This window comes from Micropterus salmoides, unplaced genomic scaffold (genome assembly GCF_014851395.1).
Source record: "Micropterus salmoides isolate LMB-PRFRI ecotype aquatic unplaced genomic scaffold, ASM1485139v1 Ms_hic_scaffold_18, whole genome shotgun sequence".
Lineage (NCBI taxonomy): Eukaryota > Metazoa > Chordata > Actinopteri > Centrarchiformes > Centrarchidae > Micropterus > Micropterus salmoides.
In genome coordinates, this window is record NW_024040928.1 from 18,012,163 (window position 1) to 18,020,974 (window position 8,812).

The following is an 8,812-nucleotide window of genomic DNA, read 5'->3' on the forward strand; positions in this document are numbered from 1 at the left end:
AGCCTTTGTTCATATGGCATCATACTTGTTTTTGCAACTGTTTGTCTTGAGCTCCCAGATGTGTGTTCTCATACTGTAAACACACATGTGTAACTTGTGAAAAGTGTGGATTTGCTATGCTGCTTTGTCCACAGTTTTCATTTTATACATTGAACAGGGCCTGTAGAGCAACTAGAATGTGTGCAACAGGAGGACTAATTTCCAACATTAAGCAAGTAAAAAAATTTAATGGTCTAACTAACTATATTGCTCTGACAATATAGTTAATTATTGTGTCATGAACATACAAGTGCATAGCCCAAACGGACTGAACTACATTACACCACAAACAAAGAACATCTGTCGTTTTTCCAATGGCACTTTAAATAAATTTTGCCACAGTAAACTATATATTTCTAATTTATAACGTCCCGACAAGATACTGTACGTGAATCATACTATCAGAAACTTTCTGTCTGAAACTGTTTGTTTATCTCTCCCAGCACTGTCAGCTGTTCTCCTCCATTAGAGTGTGTGTGTGTGTGTGTGTGTGTGTGTGTGTGTGAGTGTATGCAGGTACTGGAGAACAGGTGGACACACTGGATTGGTCCGGTAGAGCTGATTGGAGCCTCCTGATTGGGCACCTGGATGACAGCAGCCATCTTAAGCCCCACTGACAGGAACTCTCCCCTCTCTCTGCCATTCCCAACCTGCCTGAGTACTGTGTGTTATATCTGTGTTCATTGTACATAGTGAACGGTTGTGACTATATTCGACTTAGATTGTAAGTAGTTTACCTTAGTCCTTCTGATTGTCTTATGACAACCTGGTTTTGTTGGCTTTGCCATCTTTGTTTGCTATGAAGCAATTTCCTTTGTCGTAGCTATATTGTGTCAGCTACTAGCAGTGAGTAGGAGTGAGGAGCCTTTTTTTTGTTTGCACCGTTTTCTCCTGTTTTTGGACTTAGAAGCCTAGTTTTAGAGCTTTGTCTTTTCTTTACCTTTTGGTTTTGGGTTTAGGAAAGTTTTAGGTTTTCTTAGTGTTTTGGTTGTTGTTTTGGGCACTGCTCATCTCCGATGTATAATATAAACTGATAAATTGTATTTACTGTGTGCTGGCCTTGTTTGGGAATGGGAAGAGTGGGAGGCCACACATTTATGTTACATCCAGGACACCCCTAGACCTTGGGACGTAACATAAAATATATATACAGAAATACAGATATATATATATATATATATATATACAAAACGACAGATGTTCTTTGTTTGTGGTGTAATGTAGTTAAGTACGTTTGGGCTATGCACTTGTATGTTCATGACACACTAACTAACTATATTGTCAGAGAAATATAGTATATATATATATAGATATATATCTATATATATATATCTCCTTCCCGTTGGACATGCCCAGATTACCTCCAAAGGAAGGCGCCCAGGAGGCATCCTAATCAGATGCCCGAGCCACCTCAAATGGCTCCCCTTGACGCAAAGGAGCAGTCCTCCCTCCGGATGTCTAGAAAAGGTATGAATTCAGCAGCTTCATATATGGTCCATATATAGGAACCTGCGCAAGGAAAGCATGACCTTGTTAACCTAATAGTTCATAATAGCAGCACCGAGCTCTGCACAGTGTCCTCAGAGTCTGTGTAAGGCATTAAGTCTCCCCTTCTTTAATCATTAAGTCAAGGCAGATTCCACACTGGCATCTTCTCCTCAAACAAACTCCAATAAGAGTCCATGTTTGTCCATGATCCACATCATTACATTTCAGCTCCAGCGAAACCTTCCACCCCAACACACTGGAGCCTGCATCCCTTTCCTCCTCCCCCTTCACCTTTACCTCACCCCGAACTAAACCAAGTATTAACTTGATACTTACAACAAATTAAGAGCAACCCAATCAAACATCAGCTTTAACTATTAGATCTACCTTTCTTGAGGTCTTGGCGTTGTTAAATTGGGGACAGCTTTTCCTTTGCTTTTTTTGCATATGCAGAAGACATACAGACAGACTACATTTACAGTGTCCACATGTGTTTAGGTCATCACTAGCAAAGATAAATGTAACAATGACAGAAGTATTTTTAAAGATCATATACAGTTTTCCGTGATTGTCTCTGATAGTGATTCTCCTGAGGAATACCACAAAGTTCAAATATAAATGTTCTGTTATCAAGTTAATTTTCTGAATGATTCAGTTTCTTGTAAAAATTGCTCAAGGGTGCTCTTCTAAATGTGGAAGATAATTTCTGCTTTGTATCCTGCAGTCACTGTATAGAATATGACTGTACATGACCCCCAGATGATGATTCAGGTAAAAAGAAGCCCTTTATTTGTGGTGTTGCTGCCAGAGATGACTTCATCAAGATTTTGCAAGAGATTTAGCTTTGAAGAGAAAAGCTGGAGCGAGTTACAACAAAGCACTGAGGAATTTGTATGAGATCTTAATGGCAATTCCTCAGTGAACAACCCTACCAAAACATTTTCTCAAACATTATAAAGTTATTTTAAATATAAACCGATATGACAAATATGCTCTGGAAATATCTTTTCCCATGTCTATTTTGAGGAGATATTTTCCCATCATGTCTAATTTGGGAAATATAAACTTGTTGAGGAAGTATTTTGGCCTCTTGATATTGGATTTTGAGAGTGTCAAAAGTGTGCCTGTGTGAAGGAAGTGGCTGCTGTCTTGTTAGATCTTGCCCTCCAACAGTGTTTTAAGCGTGCCTACAGGTCTACCTGAGCAATTAAACTGGCACATCAGATGATTCTCGAAGCATATAAACATCACTTTTTCAACTTGAGTAATGCTTGTGTACAATACCCCCAGGATCTCATGAGTAATCCATTCCACCCAGGTTAACCCTTTGTCAAATTGGCAAATGTTTTTGCAAACAGTTGAATATGGATATCACACACCTCTCGGGAAATATATCTTTATATACAGAAAGAAACCAAATATATTACAGTAATGTACATCCCATCTGGCACAAAAGCTAATTTACATGTATATACATCATCACTTACAATATTAAGTACTGTGAGCTAAGCCATTGCATCATTATAACCATATGTAGATATATCTCAGTGAGAGCCTGCATAAGGGTTTGCGTTGCTGGTGTCTCTGAAGGATGCCACTAAGGACGTACCAGACACATAAGCTATAAGAAATGCATTTACCTACCAGTGGACCAGGTGAAGAATGTGTTAACCCTTTAACGTCCTCTCAACCATTTGGAAGACCACATTTTAAGTCACTGTATCTCACTGAAAAAATGTACTGAACTTAATTCAACCTGTTTAAGCCATCTCTACCATTCGGTGTAGGTATGCTGTGCTAAAAAAATCCACTAGTTGTCACTGTTTCTTTAAGCAGCATGCCTTTTCAGATACCCTCCTTACAGGAAGTTAAAATCGTCAAAATCACTGCAGGCATGAAGAGTCTTTTTGGTGGAAATTTCAAAGGTTAGGATATTTTTTTGACATATTATAGTTCCAGAGGAATTACTTAACAGAATTATGTAACTTGATGCAAAAAAAAAGTCTGATATGGGTCAAATAAATTTTCTAAAAACTTGCTCTACCAAACGGTAGAGTTGGCACTTCATGGTAAAGGTTGGCTAAGCTAATGTAATACAAATTTACTAGCTAATGTAATACAAATTGACTGCTTGCTATGAAATTGAAAACTTCTGAACATTCATTATTGTATATATATGTTGAATTAATTACATAAATATGCCGAAATAATAATAAAAAGATAATAAATGTACAGTTTTTATGGAATAAAAAACTTAAAACAAATAAATATCTTGAAAACCAAATAACTATCTAGACAAAATAGACATGTGTTGGTATTCACATTACTAGCATTATTTGAGTACATGGTTTGTAAGTGTGATTTCTTTTTTCTGTTTCACAAATAATAGATGGGCACTAAAACATTTTATGGTGCAAGGCCACAGAATTTTCCAGCCCTTATACCAGAAAATCCTCAAGACTCTGCCATTAATCTGAGTGATGATGGTAACAACCTCCTGATCATCAACATATCAGAACATACCAATCTGTACTCTGCGCAGGAGTAGGGGGATCCGATCAAAATTAGCTCCGAAGAGATTGACTATTTCCTGGCAGTACAACCTGTCATAGGTGTTTTCAACTTCCCAGCCATGGATGACTACTGGCACCGCCAGTCACATCTCAAGACGTAAAGAGATTCAATCCGTTACGCCAGATTATTATTATTTTACTGATAATCAGCAGGACAAAGACAGTCCCGACCGGTTTCAGAAAGATGGCTCTTCATGCATTTTAATACCAACTTTAGAAAACATCATATAAAATGCTAAGTTGTAGCAGAAATAAATCTGTTTTACAGTCAACAGCAGAGAAGGCAACTTCAGCACTTCATCCCTTATTGCGTATCTAGGGTTTACAGTAGAGTTCATACCAAACTGTATGCAATACACAGTAACTTCATTGATTATTGAACAACAGCCACACTAAATCAAGTAAATACTGTATTTTGCAGTGATCTAGACATTGATACGTTGTCTCAGTATCTAAGTCTGTCTAAAAGGTTGAGAGTACATACAGATGTGTTCTTCTGAAATACTCAAAGAACAGAAATACTATGTTGGTAATATTCAAAATGTTCAATAATCAATGAAGTTACTGTGTAGTGCTGTTTTGTATGAACTCCACTATAAACCCTGTCTTCACGATTAGGGATGAAGTGCTGAATTTGCCTTCTCTGCTGTTGGGTCTGTTAAAAATTTTTTTTGGGATTATTGTTGTTATTGCCCTAGTGAAATAAAAAATGCAAAGACATAATTTTTCCATCACTTTTTTCTTGGTGACGACTTTAAAGGGTTAAGAGATTTCACGCAGACTGTAACCAGGCATCCTCTCTGGGCAAAAGCTTTCTCAGAGATGGAAAGATATATGCGCGTGTAAGTTGTTGATGTTTGTTACATCCTTTTGCTGAAATGAAAGTATACACTCACCTAAAGGATTATTAGGAACACCATACTAATACTGTGTTTGACCCCCTTTCACCTTTAGAACTGCCTTAATTCTACGTGGCATTGATTCAACAAGGTGCTGAAAGCATTCTTTAGAAATGTTGGCCCATATTGATAGGATAGCATCTTGCAGTTGATGGAGATTTGTGGGATGCACATCCAGGGCACGAAGCTCCCGTTACACCACATCCCAAAGATGCTCTATTGGGTTGAGATCTGGTGACTGTGGGGGCCATTTTAGTACAGTGAACTCATTGAAACCAATTTGAAATGATTCGAGCTTTGTGACATGGTGCATTATCCTGCTGGAAGTAGCCATCAGAGGACGGGTACATGGTGGCCATAAAGGGATGGACATGGTCAGAAACAATACTCAGGTAGGCCGTGGCATTTAAACGATGCCCAATTGGCACTAAGGGGCCTAAAGTGTGCCAAGAAAACATCCCCCACACCATTACACCACCACCACCAGCCTGCACAGTGGTAACAAGGCATGATGGATCCATGTTCTCATTCTGTTTACGCCAAATTGTGACTCTACCATCTGAATGTCTCAACAGAAATCGAGACTCATCAGACCAGGCAACATTTTTCCAGTCTTCAACTGTCCAATTTTGGTGAGCTCTTGCGAATTGTAGCCTCTTTTCCTATTTGTAGTGGAGATGAGTGGTACCCGGTGGGGTCTCCTGCTGTTGTAGCCCATCCGCCTCAAGGTTGTGCGTGTTGTGGCTTCACAAATGCTTTGCTGCATACCTCGGTTGTAACGAGTGGTTATTTCAGTCAAAGTTGCTCTTCTATCAGCTTGAATCAGTCGGCCCATTCTCCTCTGACCTCTACCATCAACAAGGCATTTTCGCCCACAGGACTGCCGCATACTGGATGTTTTTCCCTTTTCACACCATTCTTTGTAAACCCTAGAAATGGTTGTGCATGAAAATCCCATTAACTGAGCAGATAGTGAAATACTCAGACCGGCCCGTCTGGCACCAACAACCATGCCACACTCAAAATTGCTTAAATCACCTTTCTTTCCCATTCTGACATTCAGTTTGGAGTTCAGGAGATTGTCTTGACCAGGACCACACCCCTAAATGCATTGAAGCAACTGCCATGTGATTGGTTGATTAGATAATTGCATTAATGAGAAATTGAACAGGTGCTCCTAATAATCCTTTTGGTGAGTGTAGAGTATCAACAGAAGGTAATAAGGGGGAACATAACATGTATCTAGTCCATAGATTTTTTTTTGGTGCATATTTAGTTCATAGATTTCTCTTTAGTGTCCCAATTTCTGTTTATTAATTCAGTGGATTGATCAGTTGCAGCCTATCGCCAGTTCCAGTTAGAGCGTAAAATGGGAGGTAATTGTGCATCACTGTTGTTGCATGGATCACATTACCGGTTATGGATCAAGTCTTGACCATTAATCAATGAGCTTGGCCCTGAAGGTGAACATCATTAGGATGCCTGACGATCAACTGGAAATCAATATCAGTGATGGATTAACAGCGTGGGCACGCGCAACACGATCCAGTTGGTCAGTTTGTCTCATTTCACAATGAAGAGAGAGAGAGAGAGAGAGAGAGAGAGAGCTCCTCCACCAGTTCACCCCGAGTCAGTTGAACACTGTGTCACAAAGAAATGTGCATCCACATCCCCTTACTCCACCCATTTTCCAAAAACCTCTCCTGCCTTGCCCTGGGAGAAACGTTTAGCCAGACTGTTTAAAGTATCGAGCGTAAATTCAGTTTTGCCTTGACAGTTTTACAGGCCTATTGTTGCTCTTTGTAAAATAAATGGAGGCTTTGGTTAGTTTGTAGGTCGTGAATCAAGGGAAGGAAGCCTTATTTAACTGATGTTGATGTGGGGGTAAGTCACACAGACAGGAGAGCCGCAGCCTGTTAAATGAACTCTGCTCTAATAAGCAAACACATACTTAAATAATCAACGCTATCTATATATCTTTTCCATCTAATCTATAGCTCACTATGGAACTCTCTAGCTATCTATCATGCCTCACGGTTGCTATATTATACCACTGAAGATCGAATTATTTTGCGTCTTTTCAATCGTTTGATTTGTTTTACTGATGGTTATAAATGAAGAATTTTTGAATTAAGGTTATATAAATACAGTATTTTTAATACAGTTTTGGTTGACATTAAAGCTGCTGTAATTAATGTGTCAAATGACTGTAAAAGGTGTCGCTCATAGTGACAAAGCCACAGAGATTTGTCTCTTTACTGTTTTGATGTGCTCTCACAACTCTCTAAAGCCTAGTTCATGCCACACGATTTTAAACCCGATTTGCCGTGGTGAGCTCGGCGACCGTCAGGCTGTGATCAGGGGTAAATCAGCAATCGATCGACGGTCACCAGTCGTCATGTGAGAACTACTCAAAGACATGGCTCCCCGACACATCACTGACACATCGCAGACGCCAGCCTCAGCCAACTCGACATCCACATCCAGCCAATGAGAGCAGGCAGCTGGCAGAGCAGGCAACTACTTTTTACTCACCTCCAGCTCTCTCTGTAGCTCAGACAATCCCTGCTACCTGCGTGTGCTAATCCGTTCTTTCACCCATATTCTTTGTCCTTATAATTGCTATCTTTATAATAACAAACAACAGCTGTTTCATGTGTAGGTTTGCATCATTTCCTGTTTAACATTGAACTTGTGTTTTCTTGACAAAATGCAGTTTGGAGACCTGCGTCTGGTGAAAGTCATTGTCGGCTTGTGTAGTGTGTGACCCCCTTTTACCGATCAGTCACCTAGTGTGAACACCACAAGGACTTCAAGACTCTGGTCACAAGACAGCAAGTGGTGTAGTCTGCACAAGCCTTTAGTATCATTTCCAGACCGAGCAGGCAGCTGTCGTTAGGGGAAAAAAGCAACTGAGCAGCTAGATGCTTCCCTCAGGAGTTGGTGGAGACCAAAAACAGAGCTAAAAGAGAGTGATTATTGGACTTACATTCATCAGGTGGCCAGAAACATAACTCCAAATGAATGAAGTTGTTCCATATCTGCTAGATGTGTAGGCCTACATAAACTGCTTCTTCATGTCAACTTAAAATAATATGTCAGTGTTGTGTTTTCAGCTTGTTACCATTGAGTGGCCAAAAAATGCTTAAGTTTTTAAGTTACTTAGGTTAAGTTTAGGGTAGATTATTTTGGTTAAGCATAATAAACACTTTAGTCATGGTTTCACAAACACAACAGCTTACTTGAGTCCCCATTGTTCTCATTTGGTACATATATTACAAGTAATATACTCTTCCTTCTCAAACAAATAAAAGTACAAGAGGCTTATTCAGTGTGTCTGAGTATTTCCACACAGACTACGTGAATGTGTTAATGGATCTTGTGTTGAAAGGTAACAAAAGGTTGACCTCCCCTGACTGGTTAGTGCAGCTGTTGGTTAGTTTTGATGTAAGGACAGATAACAGATACTACATAATGCGTTTTATAATCACAACATTACCAGTGTGATCACTTGCTGGAGATAGAGAGTGGATGTGGGTTTGAGGGGAAGAAAACTATTGAGATAGCGTCACGCTAAGTGACTTGTTTATTGTGATGAACACTGATGGGGACTGCGATAGCAAAAGTTTTTGTTTGGAGTCTGGTGTTCACCCCACACATACTGGTTCATTTTCAAAACATGCAAGAACTGTGTGTCCTTTAACACCAGTCACATGTGTAAGAACAGGTATTAAATTTGTTCACTTACTCTTTAATCTACAACATGTTTCATGATCACACGTAACCCACACAACTAAAGAAGCCCTTGGCCCT